Raw genomic sequence first — 25,679 nt, 5'->3', positions numbered from 1 at the left:
TACACTATTAGTTCTGAAATTAACAGGAGTCTATGCGTTGTTGTAGTTAAGAGTAGAGAGGAGATAACAGCAAGAGATACTTGATGGTCAGGCATAGATGTGAAATGAGGCAAGGAGGGGTAACCCCAGAAAGAGTAGTGGGATAACCAAGGATTAGATTTATAAAATCTCTGACAGACACCACTACTCAGAGAGTAGTTCTAGTGGGGCTAGATAGGTTAGCATAAGCTCTAGATCCCCTGTACACCAGATTGCAAAGTTCCATAAGGAAGCCCAAAGTGGCCACCTCTAAACACTCAGGTATATTAGCCCTACTCTGTGTGAACTACAATCTAACCATAACTAGGACAGCTAACAAATAATAGATCTGACAATTGGGTAACACAAAGCCCCCATATTGTACTGGTGGATTTTTTCAGACGAGGGAGGGAACCATTCCAACTACACTTATACATTGGTCAATGTCTTTAAAGAAGCACCCAAGTATCCAAGTGGGACAATTATGGAAAACATAATTGAATCTAGGGAATTCAAGGGAGAAACATCAATTTGGGACCATTAATGCGACCCATCAGATTCAGAGGAAAATTAACCCAAGAGGTACACCCGAAGGTGTAATAGCAAAGGATGCAAAATTGAGAGCATAAAAACTAGCAGGGTCCGGTGTCACCTGGATAACTAAAACCTACAACACACTTCAAGGAAGTAGGGACCACAAGTTTCCTTGTCTGGAAATCTAAAGCAAAAAGGATAGATTTAGATCAGTTGATACGGATCCCCAAGAAGTCTCCAAATTATTGAAAACCTCCAGGGCAGCCTGTAAGGGTGGGCCCACATCTTGCAAATACAGCAGAGCATCATCGGCATAAAGCAAATATTTTTCTTCCATGGGATCAACTTGCAAGCGTTTAAGGGAGCAAGTTGCAGGTTTTATACCAACATGGCCAGTGGTTCCACAGCCAGAGTGAAAAGACTAGGTGACAGAGGCCATCCTTGATGAGTTCCCCTCTCAGAAATTAGGTATCCGAAATTCTATCATTGGTGTGGACTCTTAGAGCCTGATAAAGCATGTGCAGCCACATCAGGAATTTAATCCCAAACCTTTGCATCACCTCCCAGAGAAAAACCCACTCAAAAACCTACTCAGCATCTAGTAAGGCTATAATCCTTATACCACAATCGTAATGACCGGTAGTACTCAATAAACCTAAGGTTAATATAGTCAGGAGAAGTGGGTAGTTGTCCATTAATATCCCTATATGGGTAAATGCAAACTGGCTGTTAACCAGTGAGACCAGCAGCTTTCTATTTTTATCACCATACTCAAATACACGCAGAGCCATGTAAAGCAAGGACTTCTTAGTCTGAGCAATACACTGGAATGCTACTTTCCTCAAAACATTTTGCCATTTTTAAAAACTAGTTTGGTCTAAGTTCTTCACAAAGGCTGCCTCCTTCTGCTTGATTTCCCGTTCCAAAGTCACAAGGGAATGCATAGAATCTTTTTAGGCAGAAGCAATACAAGAAATATATCCTCCTCTGTGACAAGTTTTAAAGGTATCCCATAGATTTAGGGCACTAGCAGAGTCTTCATTGGTAATCCAGAACTGACAGATAGCTTCAGGAATAAAGTCCTGGACCCGCTTATCCATAATTCAGTGCCTGGACAGTCTTAACAACCTACTACCAGGGAACATGGATGTATTCAAAGTTAGTGACAGGGATCCATGATCTGAAATTCCTTAGGGAGTATTTGAACAGAGGTCACTCTTCACAAAGTGGCATAAGCCAAATCAGTATAGGAAAATTATCTATAAGTGGCTGAAAAGCAAGTATATTCCCTAGCATTGATGTCATTTTTGTTATGTAAAACTAAAGAATGAAACCTGTACTAAACCTTTTTTCATTTTATGATGACTACAAACTTTTTCATATTTTTATTATACCACAATGTATTTGCAAACATGTAATGTTTTCATCAAAATATGCAACATTGTGCAAAAGTAATAAGTACTGCTTTGTACAATTATATTGGGGTCATTTTTTATTTAAAGAAACACTACGTTCAACTGATATACTATAAACTGTCTATGGACATTGTCACCCAATCCTAGCAGTTTTGATATAATTATTTTAGGCCTTTATCAGCCCTTCTGTCAGCTAAAACCCAAAGGCTGGAATTCTTGTAGTTCAATTATTTTTATTGAGTTTTCGAGAATGTTTGCATTATGCACACTAGTTAGACCTTTATGAACCACATGGGATTCTATACAATTGCATAACATATACTTCAGCATATATTGTTTTAATGTCACATTAACATTCCAGGAGCTGGTGTATTCTTGCACAAAAGCTATGCACACCAAGATGTATTGTATTAATCAGGGTGAAATCCATGGGGGTATATATATCAGTGAATGTAACATTCACTGTAGGTGTATCTTCCTGATGCATGTGTTTTCAATTACATTGACTGATTCACTGGCAGTAAATGTTTGGTAAATGTTACATTAATCTCTCTTTAAGTATACCCCTAAAGTAACAAAGTGTAATTTTTTAAATAAAAAGAGCTAACACTTATCTGCTCAATGCAAATGATAATGTACAGAAGCCTCATTTTCCTTCTCTTTGAGCAGGCCCCATTGGCGCTGTAGGCCTCTCCCTTATTCTGATGCCTCCTGTGGCAAGCGAGGTGCTGAGGAATCACCCATGCGTGCATTCTCCTTTGGGGTTTTGTGCTGAGCTGTGTGCATCTTTAGACACACACACAGTGGCAGTGCGACAAGTCCCTGCTCCCTCCACACAGCAGTTTGATAATGGCAGCAGCAGCAGCCTATTGCTCTACTGCCCTCATTTTCTATGAAAGCAGGAAGTGAGGGGAGTGACACTGGACCCAGAGACAGCACTGGAGAGGTGACATGGAGCCAGGTAAGTTTCCTAAGGGGGGGCAGTTTACAGTGTGTTATTTTACTAATGCAGAGGATTGTAAAAAACAAAAAAAAAAAATTTGAACTTTAGAACTAATTTTTGTATATTGCAGCCTTACTTTGTTTCATGTATTGGATTTAATTTGGTGAAAGTTAGTGTTCTTATAGGTAAATAGAACTACTGCAAATAATGTGTTGGAAAATTAAATATAACCATTTAAAATGGTTCTAAAGTCAAAACATTTTTTACTTTAATGCATTCCCTGCATTAAGTTAAAAACATTTTACATCTTCCTGTCCTCCCCACCTCCCTAAATATTTACCTGAGTCCTTAATTCAGTGCTGTGCACCTGATCTATTTTCTTCTCTCTTCCTCTTCACACAGGGACTCAGACAGCAGCAGGAGCCATTGGCTCCTTCTGCTGTCAATCAAATGCTGTGAGAAGGAAGTAGGGGGCATGGCCAAGAAGGACTGTGTTTGTCTATGGAGCTGTGCATAGCTCAGGAGTGAGCAAACACTGTGAGTACACATAGGGAAAAAAAAGGAGGAGCCAAGATCACTGGCAGGGGACCCCAGAAGAGAAGATTTGGGGCTGCTCTGTGCAATACCATTGCACAGAGCAGGTGAGTATAACATGTTCATTATTTAAATAGAAAAAATTGCCTTTAGTAACTAAGTACATATTTAGGTAATAGGTGGTCCTAATGCTGGATCATGCATTTAACAGATGCTAGATTGTAAATGTCTTTAGAATCCTTAAAGTACATTCCACTTTGGCAGCCAAATCAGGATAACGCCTATTTTATAACTGATACATGTTCCCATTCACATAGCATAACTTAAAAAAAAAATAAATTGAAAATGCAGCTTAGTGTTTTTTAGATGTTCTATTCTGGATCCTCTGGCACTGTAAAATCCTGCTAGTTCTCTTTGTTTATGAGGGGATAGGCAGCTGTGTTTGCTATAACCTGTTTGTAATGTGCATGTAGATCTTCATTATCAGCCGTAATTGGTTTGAACACAAAGTGTTAAAGGTTTGGAAGCTAGGCTTCTTACATTGTATGTTAAGGAAGGCAGACTAATTTTAACATGGTTTAAAAATCCAAACAGTCATCCATGACATCTTCTTAAAAACATCTAAAAGGTAAGAAATAGTTTTTTATTTTAAATGTAGGCATTCTATGTAAATGGGAATGCCTAACAAATATAATATGGGATTTTTCCTTATTTGACTTCAAGTGTGCAAATAGGGTATTTCTATTTTTGCAGCCACGTTGTTATAATGCTTACTTTATATTCATCACATGCCCCTACTCACATGGCAAAATATCTAAGAATTCTAGTTTAGCTTTTTAGATGCTCTTTTCTGGAATGTCCCACAAGGAAAAACTCTACTTAGTGCTCTTTGTTATGAGGGGGGCTGCAAAGCTGTGCTTAACATAAATAACCCTGTCTGGAGGCAGATCTCATCAGTTGTACTAGATCTGAACACATTCTTTGTTAACAAAAAGGTTAAAGGTTTAGAATCTAGGCTTCGCAATTGTATGATAATGACAACTGGACTCTGCCAGTCCCCGCCCTAGCTACTGGGATAAATCACACTAAGCTAGCTGAGAAAGACCTGCAATCAGCCATTGCACCACATCCACTGAAACATCTTACAGATAAGACCTTTCTGAAAATCGGTGTTCTGTATGACTTGGAGCAGATAACATAGTATGTTTTTTTATCAAATTTGACTACAAAATGGAAATATACTTTAAGAATGATGTCAGAGGCATCTGCTAAAAGAAGCATGCACAATTCTCTATTGTCTTTTTCTCCATACATATACAGCTTTCCCCAAAAATCATCTAGATTGAAGTAGGACAGGTGCTTGAGCAGATCTGCTAACAGTAGAGTTATATTCAGGATGTTTGGGAATTGCAGTTATCTTCATTGCTATGGCAGTGTTGTGTCTATGTGACATCTGGGTGGTAAAAATAAAAAAGTCGGTATGCTGCAGTTGCAAGTCATGAATGTACACTGAAAGGTGCCACTTAAGTCAATGATGTCAGAGGGTACCTCCTGTGATGCACCTCTGTAATGTTTTAACCCACAAAATAACTAATTACTATGGAGGAACACTTTTTTTTTTTTACTATGCATTATCATATTATAAGGCATCTAAAGTCATAACAGCATGGTTGTGGGGAGGTATAAATAGAATAATTTCTCCACCGTTATACAATATTTTGTTGCAAATGGCCAGCAGGCCCAGCCTTTGAACATATTTTGGCATTTAGTTTTGTAAATACAGAAACATTCGTTCACATAAATATGGGTTTTTACAAATAAATAAATGTTCTTCAAGTTGCTGAAATAAAGCATGTGTTAATGAAGACTAAAAGGAAATCAGGTGTCGCTCTGTAAGAATTCTTATTAATAGTGTGATTAAAGAAACAGTCAGTGATCCAATAGTTTGGGGGGACAAATAAGGATTTAAATAGCTCTAATGCAAGGAATTTTTTTTATCCCTGTTGTATGTAATGGTAAGAACAAAATGAACAATATTATTTCCGTGCCCTAGGAAAGAATTAGCAAGTCAAATATTGAGTCAGGCCTCCAGCATATGCTAAGAAGATTGCTTTGATCTTATCCGCTCTAAAAGCTCCATTATTGAATTTATACTCTGTGAACACATACAAGGCCAATATACAATGCATACATAACTACAGTGTTTGAAGAAGCAAAGACTAGTGCTTGACAAAAAAAGAACATCAGAAAATATATAGAAAAACTAAAAATGGTTGGATTAAAGTATAATATACTTTATGACTGTTTATGACTGTCCTACCAAAGCACACTCCTGTATCCGGAAACAAGGGAATGTAAATCTAGCCTGTAGCCTTTTCTGAGGCACTGACAGACAAGACTATTGTCAGAAAGGATAACAACTCAATCCCCAGCTTCTTCCAACAGCTAGACATCTCCATCAACACTTTTTCTAACGCAGGAACATGCAAGAATAAAAACTTAAAACAATTTAGGAATCTTGCCAACAGCAATGTGGAAATGGGTTTTATTTATCAAAATAATAGTGCTGACTCCAGTAGCAACCTATCAGCGTCTACCCTACATTCTCCAAAAATAAACTAGTAAAAAGAAACAGTACAACTAACTGCTTCACTACTGAAGAAAAAAAAAACAAAAAAACTTCCCTTGCTTCAACATTAATGAATGACAAAAATTGAATCAGAAAAAAAGTGAATCCGAATTTATAGTCCTGTAAATTCTGATTCTAGATTGTAAACCCTCATATTGTAAAACAACCCATTCAGTTTAAAATAGAAGTGAAAGGCAATATATTTGTCTACAGATATGTAAAACATTATAAATACCCTTTTCCCTCGGTTCTCAGCTGCATAAGAGCTGGGGGAGGAGAGACAGCAACACGCTGAACTTCCCAGTGACAGGTTGTGCAGGGAAGGGGGGTGTCAGAACAAGTCTGAACAAGTCTGATCATTCGAGGGGATCACACTGAGTTCCCAACACAACCAGAGAACTGACTGCGGCGTGCACTCATGCCTAGTGTGGTCAGTTTTTAATAGGGAAGCAGAAGGACTAACAGGAAAACCAGGGATTACACACAAAGGAAGGAATACAAAGAACAGGATAATTTTGCATACAAATACATAGTACAGAAGGCACATATCAGGAATATGAAATGTTGGGTTTATATATTCTTTAAGGCACGCATCATATTATTATGGATTTATTAAAGCCAGTTATAAGCAAAACTTTTTTTTCATTTTGGATAGATTGAGGGAGGGTTATAACCCCTGTCAGTTTTTTTTCCATCTGTGTCCTATTGGGGAGATTTCCCTTCACTTCATGTTCTATAGCCAAAACAGGAAGTGATAAAATCTCTGCAAATCAAGGGAATTCCTTGGGGAGCCCCAGGTCACCAGAACTAGTGTCCTCATCAGAAAATGTCCCCTTTATTATTTTTCTGGGTACCTTGCATCAAATTGTTCATGTTATATCTATGCCATGTAAAAACATAATGCACAATTTCTCCTGACAATTCATTCATCTGCTTTTTTTTCTCCTAAAAGACAGCACCACCTTTCTTTAGGCATTATCCAGCCTCTCAGCAAGTGACTAGCTACAAAATGATAATGTTGTAGCATGATCACTGTGAGAGAAGAGATTAAGGATATGCTTCCACCTGCCCGCAGCAGACTAAAGACATCAACTCAGCCTAAGGAATAATGTCACTAAATCTCAAGAACTGCATTTTCATTAATAGATGTGCAGCCTTTTGAAAAATGATACTGTTGCTGAATATTATGACATATCAAGAATTTATAACTGCAGATTTGTATAGCTACTTTTTTATAGCAATCTTTTCACTACCATATGTTTGGTAAGTTTGCCAAGGCTTAATCATTTTGAAAAATTTGGGCTTACTATTTGAAAACAATGAAGTTGATTTACTAAAACTGGAGCATGCAAAATCTGGTAAAATCATAGAAACCAGCTTGCAATTTTTTGTCAAAGCTTAACTGAACAAGCTGAAGTTAGAAGCTGATTGGCTACCATGGTCAGCTGCACTAGGATTTTGCACTCTCAGGTTTTAGTAAATCAACCCCAATGTGTAAAAAAGTCCACCACTGATAGTTTGCCAATAATATTTTACATTTAAATATTTCTGCTTTAGGAAATGTACTGATGTATGTAACATACATTTCCCTTAAATACTCCTAGGGCCAAATGTTATTTTTATAACAATATCTACTATAGTTTACAAGTTATATAGAATTAATTTACATTATAACTTATCAACATCCTTCTATGTTTTTATTGTTGAGGAACATTTTAATTTCCACCAAATGCCCTATACATTTGTAATGTATCAACCGACAAGAGTTCTGTGATAACATCTGTGACCATCCTGTACTATTTTAGGATGTGCTATTAAAAAAATGACTGTAAACATTTTTCTCCCTTGCCTAAAGGATCATTGTACTTTTAGGAATTGTTAGGTTTCGTTCACAAAAATGAGTTGTGGTAACACATGATAAAATGGCTGCCATAATGTGCCCTTCAAGATAAGTGTCCATGTTCTACAAAAATGTTTGTGGTATGGTTGCTGGGAACCACATAGCCACTATTTCGGACAAGTTTTGCTTCTTTGATGTATGTGCAACAGAATCCCTATTCATGTAATATAGACCAAGCTGCGATGAGTAGGAATTGTAACAAACCTTTTTTGGTTGCTTGTGGGGCACTCGGGAATACAGATAGCAAGGCCAATTCTGGTGTTACTGGGAAGTTGAAGCCTATGATTTGAGCACTAGAAAACAGCTTCACAGAATGGCATCAGCAGTGGGCAGGTCCACCACAGGTCTCCTCTGCACCGCCAGCAATGAAAGGTATAGTGAAGGAACATTTTGTGCAATCTTTAAGGGCATCTGTACCACCTTGCCAGTATTTTAATTATTTTGAACGTCAGGTAAAATTACTTTTCCCAGTCTTCAGCTGTCTCTCCCAGTTTTTAATGAAGAATGGTTGATGTGGGAATGCTTGCTGGAGGAGTAGACCATATATAGTAGATATCGCATTAGGGTAATATGTTTTCTTGAGGCCCCTCTCAAAAGGGGTTGGGTCTTTATGCATTTGGCCCAAGTTAATTAGGTAATTCTAAAAGTGCTTGAATTGAAGAAAGTGTAGTCACCTACCTAGGCAATCAGACTCGGGTGTAGTGAGCTCACTTAATGGTAGCAGTACTGTGGTATCTAGTGCCTGGCAAATTGTGCAGGGTGAACCTGATTCCCATCATAAAAAACATGGGGAATGGAGCAAAGGGGGAAAATCAGGGTTGCTCAAAAAAGCTGTGAATGGACCCAGCACTGAGGAGGTGTTCCAGCATAGAGTCCCACCAGATATTCAATAGGGAGTTCATCAAAAACGGGAGTGACTGTCCCAGGGGATGATGTGAGGTTTGTATCCAGGGCAGAGAGGTCAAGGAGACTGTATTCAAGTGTTGTTCTATAGAGACCCAGCATTTCGCACTACAGTGAAAGAAAGTATCTGAGCCAGGACTGCTGCCTTTACGGTAAAGTTCCATGTGTGGTAGGCCTACCCATCCGTCTATTTTACACTTAACCAGCATATTGTGTCTCATGGGCCAACGACTTTCGCCAGAGACAGTAAGGCGGTGTGTAGGGAATGAAAAAAGGGAACGTGGTAGATAAATGGGGAGTATCTGGTACAGATAGAGAAAACAAGGCAGGATGTCCTTCTTGAACAATGCCATTCTACCTACCCAGGAGCGTTTCCTAGATGACCAGGACTATAGTTTGCGAGTAATGGAATTTAGTATGGATAAGTAATTTAATTCATAGAGCCTATCTTCAGAAGAGGAGATATGAATCCCCAAATACTTAGGTGAATGTGAATCTCAGTGGAAGGGAAAGGATTGCCCTAAGGAAGCCTGTTCATTTTGGGGCAAGGTAATGCTCAAATAGTGCAGCAGAATTTTTATTCACTGCTATGAAGAATTCGACAATTACTTGCCCCAAGGGTAGATGGCCCCCAATAAGAATGAAAGCAGATTCTGTCTCACATTTGCAGAGGTAGCATTTCTTGGTGGGGAAACTTTCCAAGGAGGGGCTGTGCAGGAAAAATCTGTGGACATGTAAAGGATAACTCCACTAAAAGTAGTTACCTGGCCTTTTGAGTATATTGTCACAAGTCTTTTTTCAAATAAAAACACCATGGTCACCTCAGATCCCTGATTTTTTGTTTAATCAAAAGTCAAAATTTGCTGTTATCAATATAAAATAAGACAGTGGTTGAAATAAAAACAGGATTGGCTGCAATACTCATCTATTCTCTGGCACTGACTCCAAAGAAAGTCTAATTGTCTACTAGATAGCACCTCTTTTCCAGGATGAATGACACCAGCATCATTAAACCCACTCCCTGTGAGCCTAGAGCATCAAGTACATGACCCCTGGGGGAGGGTCATCAAGGCACGCTGAGCTCACACTTATGCTGTACTGAATGGTCATTACTGAGTACCATTACATACAGGAGCAGAGCCCACTCACTGCCTGAAGGAAGAAGAGCACCCTATATGTCACCCAACCAAAGCAAAGACTGGAAAATGGTATATATTTCAGAAAATAGCAAAATATTTTACAAGAGACTAGAAACAATCACTTTTTAACTATGATGTTGATACTGTTTGGTGTTTTACATATTAGTTACTATCTGGTTTACAGATACCAAATTAGAGTACTCCAAGACAAATTATCACATGCAAGGCTTCCCAAGTTATGCTAGGTTGAATACATACGTTCTATATACTGTTTGGGGGGATTGGAGCAGACAGAAGCTAGAGAAGCTGTGCATAGTGGCCAATCCATTCTATCTTCAGTTTGTTCAGTAAAGCTTTGAAAATGATTGGTTGCTATGCAAAGCTTCTCCAAATTCTGTCTGCTCCAGTCCTAGTAAATTCTTTTGTTTAATGGCATCAAAGCATGCCAACATTATATTCACCAACTAATAGAAACCACAGATGTATTTTCTGACATTTAAAGTGACAGCGGTGGGCTAGCAGAGATTATGTACCATGTACCTTTGTTTAAACCAGTGTGGTGCATGAGAGAGCAAGACTGTGAAAGGTCTCCTACAGCTACAAAAGCCTGAGAAAATTATTTGACCAATGAACGGTGATATGATATTGACATCATTATATGTATGGTGATGATAGGAAATTTGTAATGCTAGATACTCAGCCTAATTGTTATAAAAAAACATGCTATTTTATTACATGTATGTGTTTGTGTTGGTGCCTTAAAAGCCCCATTCACCCACTATAAATTTTTTCTTTGGATATACTGTATATCTTGGCTGGGATGTTGGCGCCATTTGCATTCTCAAGTCGCACTTTTATGCTGCAAGCTACACTAGCCTCGAACAGGCCTTCATCTTTATATGTAATTTACATTGTTTACATGCCATTCCACAGTAGATTTCTGTGCCTCACAGAGTATAGGGCACTTTCATGCCCACTGGCAATACATGCTGGATAGGGTAAATAGGAAAATGGAAGGAAATATATAATGTATTTATGCATTTATATTACTTGAGAATATTTTGATTGAAAAATGTATAATGTGTAAGAGCCCAGAGAATCTTTATTTATTTGCAAAGATGCTTTTCAAGAGTAGGGAAATTAAAACTCTCCCCCTATCCCCCGAAACACCTTGAACATGCCATGAATTCTTTGTTTTTATTTTATTAGAATTTTTGTATTATGTGATCCCTGAAAACTCATTTCATCAGAGAAGCCTACCCCAACTTACCTACCAACTTACCTACCACAACCGAAAAATAGTACTTTGGCCATTCCCCACAGCTAATACCTTTTGTACCACCTCCCCCTCCCTTTAGATTGTAAGCTCCATGAGCAAGGTCTCCTAATCCTTCTATATTGAACTGTATTGTAATTGTACTGTCTCCCTTTATATTGCAAAGTGCTGAACAAACTGTTGGTGCTATATAAATTCTACACAATATTAATAAAAAGTAAAAATCAAAGATGTGTAATCATCCAATATTCAATGCTTATATATGCAAGGAAAGAGCAGTTTACTACACATTAGCTACAGCTGACAACAGACAGACATTTCTTTGTTATAACAAGCAAACGATGTGCAGACATAAATCAGTCACACTAATGTGATGCTTTTCTGAAACCACAACTAAGTCTGCCACTGTTTTGTGACCCCATTAATGCAGCTTCCCAACTACCATAACAATCGTCAGAATGGCATATATTACCTCCTTAACTCCCAAAAATGATTATTAGTTAACATATGGGTCCTTACTATGGGAGCACCCCAGGAAAGGCAGGTTATAAAATAAACATACTGTAGTTAAGTGATTGGTGCATAATGAAAAAACTGGTTAACTATTAATTTTACACTATTGGATTCAATTGTAGCAGGTGAACCAGTATGGACATAAATGGAAGAAAAATCCAGGAAAGGATCAGTCCTGTCCTGTCCAGGAGGCAGAATTTCCACTGAGAGAGACAGCGGGAGCAGAGTGGTGGTATGTGAGGCCAAGAAGGCGGTAAAGTAGTCTTAGCACTAATGGCCAAACTGTGTGTGTAGTCATAAGCAGATGGTGAGCACCCCTGTGTATGGGTGTTTGTGATGCAGAGACTGAAAGACACAAATACCCACTCTGCGCCAGCACACACAGCACACTAAAAATGCTGGGAAAACTGGCAACTTATTTCTGTAAGCAAATCCAAATAAAGATGCATTCTACATGTAATTACTGTCCCCAGTCTCAGGATGGATTTGTTTTGCTATGCTGTCAGATGAAATGTGATACAAAGGTTAGCAGGCCTACTGGGTTAGAAGAGGGGAGCAGAAAACATTTGGCATTGATGGGGGGGGGGGGGGGGAGACGGAAGTATATACCTGGTAAAGCTGGAGTTTTGACCGTCAAGAATAACTGTCCTGGGATTTTTACAAAAGCATGCCATCAAATAAAACTGGACTGTGTCCCATTGCTGAATCCTGTCCCCAGCTTCAGTTCTGTGGGGCAGAGTGATCTTCTGTCCAACATCAGCACTATAATTCCAGGAGAGGGAAGCAGTGGCTCAGGACACAGAGCACAGGTAAATAATCCTTCTTCAGCTGAATCTTGAAGTCCAGAGAGCAGGTAGTAGAAGCCTGCCCAGTGTTTGTACTGCTCAGATGTTTGCTGTCAAACATATGCTCTCAAACATTTATTCTAAAGACACTGCAGTCTTCACCTGCGTAAGAAGAGCCAGTTGAGTGTTCACATTAAGCCAAGAAGAAGCAGAGCTTGGACACATTAAGAATTAGATTCATTGATGGTCTTACCCAGTATTTAAGGGGAGATAGCTATGGACTACCTGATCTTTTATACAAAAAGAGAGATTATTTTAGGGTGAGCATCCTTACCTGTAATGGGTCCAGATGGATGATCCAGAAACAACATAAAGTCCAACACCAGATAAAAAAGTCCCTCCCACCTTAACCTCTTGCCGTTCATCAACATGGGCCGGTAGGGAGCGCTGCTGATGCGGGGGGGGGGGTTCTAAATTTCACTCCCACATCCACTGGCTGTGTGCGCTCCTCCGGACACAGTGGAACACAGATTGCTGTACGGGACCTCTGTGTGAGGGCCCGATTCATGTGATCACTGATTGGCCACTCAATGATCACACGAATAGTAGTAAACAAGATGTCACTTCCAGACATCATTGGTTACTACTTGTGATCACAGAGGTCACATGGTACAAGGCTATTCACAGCAGCCTTGTGCCATGTGACAAGCTGTGACCAATCACAGCTCGCACAGTATTTCTCAATGGCTGCAGGAATGCGGCCAGAGAGAAGGAGAAATTATTGCTTTTACAGTCTTTATGGGTGTAAAAGCAATCAGTGTTAAAAAAGTTAACAAAAAAAATCTTCATCACCCCCCACAAGTAGTACAGTGTCACTATGGTGACACTGTACTGTTAAGGTAACAGTATATTAAAAAAATAAAATATAAAAAAATAAAAATGTTAAAACATTTTTTGAAAAATTATGATTTTTGGTTATAAACTAATTTGGGTTATTTTTTTTACTAAAAGATAGATGAATACATTTTGGCCAAGATTTATGAAGAAAGATTATAAGAAAAACACTTTTTTTTCAAAAATTGTAAACTTTTTCATTGATATAGCAAAAAAAAAAAAAAATCACTGTGGTGAATAAATACCACCAAAATAAAGTTTTATCTGCCTCAAACAAATGCTAAAAAAATCATATGGGTACAGTGTTGCATGACCGCGCAATTGTCATTCAAGTTGTGATAGCGCTGAAAGCTGAAAATTGGCCTGGGCAGGAAGGGGGTGAAAGTGTCCGGACTTGAAGTGGTTAAACCAAAGGCTCCTCTGGCACCACATGGCATCAGTGTCCATCCTCAAAGCATCCGTTTTCTCCCTCTATTTCCAAAGAGTACCCCTCCCCACTCAGACCTTCACTGAACACCTGTCAGTGCCTCCTCTTTCCCTGCTAAGCAGTTTTCCTCCCATTAGCCACCAACCCCCTGCTTTTTATCCTTTCGTCCACTAACACTAGGCATTTTTTTCATCCAGTCCAACTTATGAATGCAAGTGTGTGTGTGTGTAGTTGTGTTCTAAGAGAATAGATATCCATGTGTCTATTGAGAAAGTTTTTCAAATTTGTTAATACTCCCAGCTGATAACACTATTTGGGGGCAGGAGTTAAACATTTTTGCTGCCCTGACTGTAAAGAACCCAATCTGCAATAACAGATTAATGAAGAACTCTCATGTAAATGTTTTTAATTCCCCAGATCACTCAGTGCTACAGTGTCAAGTGATCCTTCCATTTTATGATGAGAATGATTAAAGCTCATGGGTTATGTTACAGACAGCACAGAGGGGATGTAGCTCTGTACTGATTGCACCTTTCCCCAAATGAACACCAATAATTTGGGCTTCAAAAGGGGGTGGAGCTATAACCAGCATTAAGAGATGTGTTTAGGGGAAAACAGAAGACCAATCAGAATGGAACCAAGTGATATACACTTTGTCTCTTGGGGTGTTAAAAAAAATAATGATTGCTATTATTTAAAACTCCTTTCTCTAGGCTTAAATTGCGACCATGTGTCCTCGTCATGGACTTAGGTTTAAATAAATTGCTACCGTTACAGGATTAAACAAGTTGATACCAGCTTTACAGTCACCCTTGGTTAATTTGTAGATACAGTAGCACTGATAATGTAATGCTGTTGCATCCTGTGCTAAAGTTATTTCTCTGCATATTTTTTTATTGTCAGCAAATACAAAAATTGAGCTCTTAATGCCAACCTCAATGTAGTTTATGAATAAGGTAAACAGCACTAGCTCCAAGACAGAACCCTGGAGCACGCAACACACAAACCCTAGCTCATTCAGAGGCTGAATCCTTACCAACTATCCCAAACCCGCTATCCAAGTACATACCATTTGGCATTTGTAGGGTACAGTATCAAATGCATTTGCAAAATCAACATAAATTACACCTACTGCTCTTCCTTCGTTAAAATTATTATTACTACAGATACTTACATAGCACTGTCAATTTACACAGCACTTTACACACACACACACACACATATATATATATATATATATATATATATACCGTATATACTCGAGTATAAGCCGAGTTTTTCAGCACATTTTTTGTGCTGAAAAACGCCCCCCTCGGCTTATACTCGAGTCAACGTCTGCAGGGGGCTGCTGTCTCTTACCTGGCTCCGGTCCCACGACGATCCGGTCCAGGAAGCGCGGCTGCTCCTTCATTCGGTTCGTCCACTGGATGTTCGCGCGGCTGCTCGGCTCCACCTTCTCACCGGTGATTGGCCGCCAGAACTGTAGCTCAGGAAAGGCACACAGGCGGCCAATCACCGGCGAGGAGGCGGAGCTGAGCGGCCCCGCGAAAATCGAGTGAAGGAGATGCAGGTAAGTGTGCCGTGCTTAGGTGCTGCTGCAACCACATATGCTGGCTGCAGCAGCACCATACTGGAACAGGGGTCAGCAAGTGTCAGTGGGAGGAATAGTGCCCCATCATTGGTGTCACTGATACCAATGATGGGGCATTATTCCTCCCACTGACACCAACGATGGGGCACTTTTCCTCCCCCCCACTGACACCAACGATTGGGCACTATTCCTCCCCCCCCCACTGACACCAATGATGGGGCACTATTCCACCCCCCACTGACACCAATCATGGAGCACTATTCCACCCCCCACTGACACCAATCATGGGATACTATTCCTCCCCCCCACTGACACCAACGATGGGGCACTTTTCCTCCACTCCCCCACTGACACCAATGATGGGATACTATTCCTCCCACTGACACCAATGTTGGGACACTATTCCTCCCACTGACACCAAAGATGGGGCACTATTCCACTGACACCAATAATGGGGTGCTATTCCCCCCACTGATACTAATGATGGGGCACTATTCCTGCCACTGATACCAATGATGGGGCACTATTCCTCCCACTGACACCAATGATGGGGCGCTATTCCTCCTACTGACACCAATGATGGGGCACTATTCCTCCCACTGATACCAATGATGGGGCACTATTCCTCCCACTGATACCAATGATGGGGCACTATTCCTTCCACTGATACCAATGATGGGGCACTATTCCTCCCACTGACACCAATGATGAGGCACGATTCTTCCCACTGGTGTTCCCACCCTCGGCTTATACTCGAGTCAATAGTTTTTCCCAGTTTTTTGTGGTAAAATTAGGTACCTCGGCTTATATTCGGGTTGGCTTATACTCGAGTATATACGGTATATATATAACTTTCACATTAGTCCCTAATCTTCAAGGGGTATACAATCTAAAGTCCCTAACTTACAATCATTCATATACATACTAGGGCCAATTCAGACAGGATCCAATTAACCTACCAGCATATCTTTGAAGGCAGGCACAAAGAGAACATGCAAACTCCAGGCAGATGGTGCCGTGGTTGGGATTTGAACCAACGACCCCAGTGCTGCAAGGTGGAAGTGCTAACCATTTGGCCACTGTGCTGTGCTTTATTGTTCATTTACTCGCAGAATATTAACAGGTTGGTCTGACAAGAACAGTCTTTCATAATGCTGTGTTAATTAACCCCTTTGTTCTAACAATACACAAATATGTGGCCTCTTGGTGGGTGGGCCTTGACGTAAAGAGGCTGCATATTTGCATATCCGAATATAAACAAACATGTGCAGAGAGTGCGTGCCCTGCATGCTCCCAGCACAGGTACTGGCACCAAACAGAATGCTCCCAATTGCTACTTGCAATTGAGAGCTTTTTGATCATGTGACCACTGTGACAGCCAATCATGGCAGTCACATGATCATAAACCCAGCCCCGTATGAAGGGCGTTAATGCCTGCCAGTCTCATCCAGACTGGTAGCACTGGCAATACTCTGCCTTAGCGCTTGGGTCCCAAACTCTTCCATCTTCCTCCCCTTCCCCTCTCCCCCTTTTTTTTGTTCTCTTCTTCTCTCTCACTACTCTTTATTTTACTTAATAATTTACATCTATTCTCTCTCTTACATAGGGTACTTACATATTGGTGATCTTTGAATGTCTATATACTACTTACGTAGATTTTGTGTGTCACCTTGCTGTGTGCCACATTAATATGACTACATTACAGAAGGAATTGTTCTTTATGTCTTTTAGGATATCGGCAGAAGCTCTTATATCCTTTGTCTCATATTGTTTTTACGTTGTAATCTTACTACTAATGCCACATTGTTTTTCTCCACCCTTTAGGATGATTTAATGTATTTGGCACACACTCTCTATTTGTAATGGTTTGGGCTTATACCCTTTATATTACTATGTGCACTAGTATTTTATATGTACCGTCTGTATGTACTAGTGATACAATGTGCAGTTTTCCTTACCACACTGTACATTTGCTGTTTTGTTTGCTTAATCTTTGAAAACTCAATAAAACAGATTAAATATAAACCCTGCCCCACCTCCTGGCATCAGAAACCCCTTAAAGGGCTGGGAGGCATGGTGTTAAGGGGTTAATAATACCATTCTCCACAACAAATTCTTCAGTGAGTCCCTTAGCATTCCCTCAAAGACTCTGCAAACTACTGATGTTAGGCTGACTGGTCTGTAGTTCCCTGGTATACATATAGACTTTATTTTTTTAATTTTGGAACCACATATCCCTACACCAGTCAGTCAGTACCATTCCTGTCATTAAGGAGTCTTTAAAATTACGAAGAGTGACTTGGCTATCACCACGCTCAGCCCCCTGAGAGCACACAGGTGTAAGCCATCTATCCCTGTTGATTTATATTTAGCTTTTGACTCTGTTTTCTTATAACCACAAGGGTACTTCCCTCTAATTAATCATAGCATTACTATTATTTTTAATAAATTATTTTTCTTGTGTATAAAAGAGAAAAAAGTAATTAACAAGTTAGCCTTATCTATATCAATTGTGACCAAAGTCTTCAGTCTCAGATGCATCAGTTATGGGGTCTACATGTTCAATCATTACCTTTTTACTGTTGATATATTTAATTAATTTTATTCAGGTTTTTCTTGCATTCTGTAGCAATGTGCTTTTCATAATCAATTTTAGCTACTCTGATTGCACTTTTGCATGTCTTATTACATTCCCTGTAATAATTAAATGCCAAGTCTGTTCATTATATTTTGTACTTTTTGAAAGCCATTTTTTTCCATTTGCTTATTAAGGCTAGAACTGAGCCACATATGGTTAAAGTTTGTTATCTTGTATTTGTTACGCAACAGAATGCAAAGGTGAATACTATTGTTTAACCCATAAAACATTTCCACTTCTCTTCCATGTTCTTTGCTAATTACATTTGCTCCATATTATATATCACAAAACAAGGGGTACAAGTTGTTGGAGATGGGTCTTTTGATATTCAGTGTTCTAGTGGTACCCACGTCTCTCTTTCCGCTACTATATGTTAGACGTAATTATACTGTAGCTCTCTATTAGCCAAGTTTTTTCCTAACTTGCATGTCTGAAATGAGCTCTGCAGTCTTATGAATTAGCAGGTCTAGCATACCATTTCTGTTAGTTAAGGTTTCTACCATTTGCCCCATTAAATTATCTTGCAGAGTGTTCAAGAGTTGGTTATACTTGAACTTAAAGATGAGTGTGCAGTGTAATTTCTCCAGTCAATGTCTGGATAACTGAAATCCTCAATAATAGTAAAATATTTAGTAAAACCGAATTCTATTTTAAAAGGAAATTCCTCTGTTTTTTTCTTAGAGAATAAGTTCACTTTTCAAAATAAATAAATAAATGCGGCAGCTGATGGAAGTTGTAGATCATTCAGTTACAGGAAACTGTGAATGAATGACACAGCCATGTGGGTGGAGCCCCACACGGCTGCGCTTTTTAAATTGTGACATTGGGTGCAGGGGGAAGATCACTCACCCGCTGCCACACTGGCTGCTGGAGCATGTTACATGTTCTACCCCAAAAATGAGTGGAACATGTGACATGTTCCAAAAAATGAAGTTAACCTTTAATGTTAGGCAGCCTGTAACATATTTTCAAAATGACTTTACTATTTATGGAACGCATCTGCAGCTCAAATTCAGATTGCTCTTGAAATATAGCCATATTAGGGTTACCAGATTTTCACAATGAAATCCAGGGTGTTACTATAACAATTGCAGACAGGGCCTTTGACTTCAACCAAGAGGCGGTGGGAAAGTAACACCCATGGAGAGGCAGAAGGATGAAGTGATGGAGCTACCAGGGAGGCACGACTAGCCACTGGAAAGGAGACAGACAGAAGAAGCCTTTCACTGTGGTCCCATTAAGAAAAGCACAGACAGTTTTACCCTATACATTACTTTGGCTTATAAACTGAAAGAAAATGACATCTGTGTTTGCAGGGAAACTACATCTAAGTTTGTAGATTTATAATAGGGAGAAAGGAAAGTACAATGTGCTTTGGAATCTAAAGTAAATGAATTCAAGACCATGTTGAAAGGGAGGTGTTTCTGAATGATGTCTATTAACCATTCAATATCAGCTAGGGGTGGGCGGCCAAGGAGGATTCACCTAAATATTTTGAAAAAACAACTTGCACCAGTAACTTTCACTGAAAGTTTAGGATAGCTCTTTAACTGCATACATTTGTGACATACAGCCAGTGACAGAGTACTCTATAATGTCCTGCTGCATTAAAACATACTTGACAACAGACTGGGCAAGGGTAAAAAAACAGCAGGATTTGTACTCCGAAACTAACCATAACAACTCTAGATTGTAGATCTATAGGGTGTGAACAAAACATTTAGAAGGAAGAAAACAAGGAAAGAACACAATAAACTTTACATTTTATTTGCCTTTGCTTACAAAGCTATATCCTAATCTTTAGGTTAGTATCACACAGAAATGCCAGTCAATACTAGTAACAATGCTGTGATGTCTTATATTTACAAGCTATAGTTTTTCCCACCTCAGTTTTTAATGTGTAATGAGCAGTGAGGGTTTGGGACATCAGAATGAAATGAAAAATGTTATAGTCAATTGCTTCAATAAAACAACCACCAAATTGGTTGTTAAGGGTGATTATGATGGCAGAATAGGCTGTTTTTAAACCTAATCTGTTTATAACAGCAATAAACAAGTTCTGCAGCAAACATTATCCAATTGGCAATGATCTGACATAGAGCAGGCAGCATGGATAATGCACAATGACAACATCTGTTCGTATGCAGCCATCATATGACCACTTCTATCATATCCAACACAAAATGGAAAATTCATTTTTGGGGCCAACAGCAGGAATTTTGCAAATTCATGTTTATATACAATTTTTTTGGTGGCCCAGGCACTTTACCTGATCAGCTTGGCCATAAGTGTGGGGATTTTATAAAAATAAAAAAAAATCCAAAAAGGTATATTATTTTAGGGCACCTACAATATATCTTACCAATACAAATTATCCAAACTATCATACAAATCTCTGGAAGTGTTGTGTAAAAACAATGTTTGCAGTAATTCTTGATATCATCTAAATATAACACCCTGAGACTTTTTTGGTGTTAGGAATAATAACCTGAGTCATATGAAGTTATGACCTCCCAATGTGCTGCAGCAGTTAAAGGAATTCAAATCTTTCAAGTGTTCACTGTTTAACTATGTACTATCATAGTTATATTCCCTGTGCTGTTTGTCTTACAATGATGGACTCACATGTTATGGCTGCAATTTATAGTGTTATGGCTGATCAATTCTCATATGCTCATGTATTGCTGCAGCTAGCCTGTCCCTATGCACAAAGGGGAAATTACAACTTCCTGTTTCTTGTTACAAAGTGTCCAGTGCATGCCTTACCATCCTCTCTGGGTTGTATCGCAAATGTAGGCGTACTAATGTGATGATACACTTCATCTCCCAGCAGCATTAGCTGCTGTTTCATATCTAATTACTGTGTGGCTCTTATTTGCACAAGCAATAGACTGAGAGACCCAGAGATTGTTGGATATATAGTTTCTTCACAGGAAGCAAAAGGTCTCACACAACAGGTAGAGGTCATTGTGAAATGACCTTCTTCTGAAAAGGATACGCCCATGTGGGAATGGATAACCTAACTCCAAATAAAAGGCCAGCAGCATAAGCTGCCGGAGGAGGTGAGGGGGTAGAACAAAAGAAAAATTATGCCAGGGGGAACTTCACAGGCACCAAGGAGCTTAACCTGGGGATGGGGATAATGTCTTGTAATTGCTTGAAAAATAAGCCTGGAGCCCTGGTTGCCTACAGAGATCGTGAAGCTGCTATAACCCGAGCTCTGTAACATTTGGTGTATTCCTATTGCACATAGACCATTGTTCATGATCATTTGCTAGGAAGTTTAAGTAGTGTGTTCACGTGTTGTACATATTTTTGTAATACTTTATGTGTGTTGTGTTGTTTTCCTACAATTGTAAGTAGTTTGTATGTACAGCATTTTTGTTTAGCAAAGTGCATTAAAACACTACAGAGGTTTGTATGCTACCTTGCTTTTACCACCAAGTGACCTTAAAGTGGCTGTAAAGGCTGAAGTTTTTTTTTTACCTTCATGCATTCTATGCATGAAGGTAAAAAACCTTCTAAATGCAGCAGTTCCCCCAGTCCCCTCAATACTTACCTGTGCCTCATTGCGATCCAGCGATGTGAATGATAGTCTTGGCTGTCCCAGGTCTCTGCCTCCTCATTGGCTGAAACAGCAAGCAATCACAGCCAGTCAGCCAATGAGGAGAGAGAAGGGGCAGGTGTATGGACACCCAGAGCAGAAGGTGCCCCCATAGCAAACTGCTTGCTGTGGGGGCACCCGACAGACAGCAGCAGCCAGGTAAACCTGCGAGGGATCCAAGAAGAGGAAGATCTAGGCTGCTCTGTGCACTACCACTGCACACAACAGGTAAGTATAGACATGCTTGTTATTTTACAAAAAAATAAATAAAAATGAACCTTTAGAATCGCTTTAAAAAGACACAAAGCAAAATATTCATTCATTAATCTGTGCACAATCATGCCAAAAGCTTTAAGTTTCAACAAATACAGAAATTGCTGATGCAACAATGTGAATATATATTCTACTATAGGCTGTGCAAACACAAGTAACAAATTACACCATGTAACTACATGAACACTGCACAACTTATGCAGGTGAAAAACAAAAGGTGCAGGTATGAATGTTTACCATGCCTTGAACTATAAGTGCAGCTGTACTTACAGTTTTCTCTGAGTCCCAAAAACACCTATTGAGCCTGCTAGTGAAGTCTGTTTAATGTAGCTTCCTGTGATGGTGTGGCAACGATGCTGCACTACTCCTCAATTTAGATTAGAGTTGCCACTCACATGTAAGCTTTGCCTGGCATTACAGTGGATGAGAAAATGTTGAGCTGCAGTGTCTGGGCAGGGGAGTGTGTGAGGCACAAATCAAGAAGGATTTGGCTTATTTACGGAAGGTAAATGAAGTTGTGTATTCCATGGCACTTTTGCATCACATAACACAACTAGAAATGGCACCTGTTTAGTCTGTCAATCAGGAAGCATCCACCCTCTGTTCTGATGCTCACTTACAGACGATTTTTACTTTTTATTGTCTTGTCCCAAAGTTAAATCAGATGATTAACAATCAGAGACAAAAAAGATCATTTTCTTTAAATAGCTTCATCATGGAGTGTCAAAAGTAGAATTTGAAATTATGTCACATTGAACAGTACAATAGTTCAGTTCACAACCCTGTCAGATCCCTGCATTAGAGTTCCAGATCAGCATAATAAGCTGCAAAACTCCACCCTCATGCCACGTTACGCTCCTTTTAATACCCAGATCAACATACACATATACGTAGTTCCTCTGGGTAAAAGGAACCCTCAAGTCAAAAAGGAAACTTAAAGGAAATGTACCTATCTGACAAAATATTAAATAATGGTTCTCACACCTGGTTGAATCAATTCTTTCAGTGCCAAAAACCATAAAATGATCATTTCTATACATTGAATGTGTTTAGCTCAATGTAAGATAGCATACACAAGAAAATAAAATGCAGTGGAAAAAAATAGACGATGAAAAGCGGCAGTAGAAAGGCATCCTCAGCATTACTTTAGCTATAAATTCCATTGCTGATCCCTGCCAGCCAATTATGAGCTAGCTCTGAAGAACTAGGGATCTAAGGAAACATTCTAGGACATACCACCATACATATAACTGTGCCTCTTGCATGTGTCATGTTAATGACATAAGAAGTAAACAAAAGGATATTTGATGACTGCAGCACCACTCAAACACAGGGATTAAAAAGAAAAAGACAAGATCACATATTTGTAGAACTGCTTAATTTGCCTGGATATATTAGTATTAGGAGCTATAAAGGATTTGTTTTTTGCACTCTGAAATCCACAATAGTTGCACAGCCCTCCAACTTCTGTACCATCCAGACAGAGGAACTGCACACGGACATCCCTCTGCCTAATGGCTCATTCATACGGGCTGCTGGTGAGAGCTGTGAAGGGAGTGGTGCTGATGTGTTGTAATAATGCATACCACTGTTACTTTTTTTCTTTCAACTTTTTAAAATGTCACAAAATGTAATTTCATTAATCTTTATGCCCCAAAACGCATTGTGATGTGGTTTAGTGTGCCACTGCAGCACAGCGCTGAGAACTGAGTTCATAGAGCTCAAGGCAAATTTATTTACAGTTTCTATGATGCTGGGACTGCATTGGGCAAAGCTACTTGGCACTGCCAAGGTATATGGTATGAATGGGTCCTAAAACCTTCTTGTGTCTAGTAATTTGTTTTAGTAATATACATTTCTGAAACTGTAAATGAGCAGGCTAGGAATTCTCAAGTTCAGACTTTTGATCATCATGTTGAGGCCATGGGAAAAAAAACTTTTTTCCCATGTTTTTTCTCAGAAAAAATTTAATTTTCTGGAAAAATTAAAAAAAAAAATCAGTGTGGAGTAGTTTTACAAACTGAAAGTTGCTTGGTTACACTGGGAACGTGAAATGCAGTATATAAAAGTATCATGCTTGAAATAAAAAGTACAGATTATTCAGTAAATAAACTAAACTTGCTTTCTAAAATGTTCTTTTTTTGTTACAAATAGAATAACAAGGACTATATGTATATGTTAAGAACTTTTCAACTATGACTACAAGTAACCACCCCCTTACCCTCATAATGTAAAAGCTTCCTACCAGTATGCATTTTCAGTTATTGACAATGCTGATCCAATAATATAAAAGCTTCCTACCAATATGCATTTTCAGTAATTGATAATGCTGATCCAGAAGTATATACTGCGCTTGCAAGAGCTTGATGAATATTCTCCTGATTTTCAGGTCATTATCTATAAATGAAGGGATTGTGTATTTTTGGGAGGCCGTGGTTGTTTGCAACACTTCCTTACATGAAGATATTACTCGTGAAGAAACACTTTGTGATGATCCAAATGCAGCCGAAAGAGTGTTTCTGGAATGAGAACTCTGCAGGGAAAAGCTACTTGCACTTTCATGATAGTCCTCATCATTTCATTCCATTGGGTATATGTAATGTCTTTAGGGCACCTCTGGCATGCAAGGATGTGTTTTGTTATCCTTGTAGCATTTCAAAAAGAATAATATTCATAATATTTGCAAATTGCAGCTTTGATCTCAGCAGAAATTACACTGTGAAAATGTTTCTAAACTCTAGATGTTGGTCTCATCATTTTACTGAGAGAAGAGAAAGAAAAACAATTTACTGAACAGACTATAGGTAAACATTATGCTGTAATGGTGAGAACATTAATCGGAATCAATTAAAGGTTATAAAGATAAACTAGTTTGTCAGACAAAGTCACCCTCTTACCTGTCAATTAAGGCCTGAGAGGACAGACACTATCATCTACTGTATTCTAACAATCAAACTGTAGGAGGTACAAGATGTAGCCCGCAAGCAAACTAAACTGGAACCTTATCCCTGCAGTGCCCACTAGTGGCAGATATACATATTTCTCTTGTTTGAGAACTGCATTGTGAAGTAAAGTGTTACTTGAATTGTGTTCCAGGATTTGCTTCTCTTTAGCTGAGAGAACTTACAATAATTTAGGACTTTACATAAAGTTTCAGAAATCTTTCAGTAAGGTTTTCCTGTTATATAATTTGAATACTATGTCATAGAAATATTACTTAGCATCGTAGAAGAACATATTCCACTTTTCTTTTTTTTTCCCAATTTTTCCAGAAAAACACAAAAAACAGCTTTGAAAAAACTGAAAACTGAAAATGTTTTTTCCAAATGTTTATTTTTTCCAGGCCTTCCTATCTCTAATTAAGTATAATTTAAAGTTTAGTAGAATATAGTAGCTAAGTAGATAGTGATACCACCTAGCAGCACTAGAGTTGTTTAAATCCCAACCACAGAACTACCTGCCTAACGTTTGCATGTTCTCCCTGTGCGTGTGAGTTTATTCCAGGTAGTTCGGTTTCCTCCCAAAACTCCAAAGACATGCTGGTAGGTTTATTGGCTCCTGTCTAAATTGGCCCTAGTATGTGTATGAATGAATGAGAGTTAGGGACCTAAGCACCTAGTGGGCAGGGACTGATGTAAATGTACAATATATAATATATTGTGT

General features: G+C 39.0%; 1 protein-coding gene across 5 annotated transcripts in view; it reads right to left on the bottom strand.

The window, feature by feature from the left end:
- MSI2 (musashi RNA binding protein 2) overlaps positions 1-25,679 on the bottom strand; it is an 853,268-nt gene that overhangs the window by 233,692 nt on the left and 593,897 nt on the right. The gene's annotated exons all lie outside the window — the stretch shown is intronic.

The sequence above is a fragment of the Staurois parvus genome, unplaced genomic scaffold, assembly GCF_062004578.1.
Source record: "Staurois parvus isolate SC_StPar_1 unplaced genomic scaffold, SC_StPar_1.0 ptg000206l, whole genome shotgun sequence".
Taxonomy (NCBI): Eukaryota; Metazoa; Chordata; class Amphibia; order Anura; family Ranidae; genus Staurois; species Staurois parvus.
This window is presented reverse-complemented; position numbering and strand designations above follow the sequence as displayed.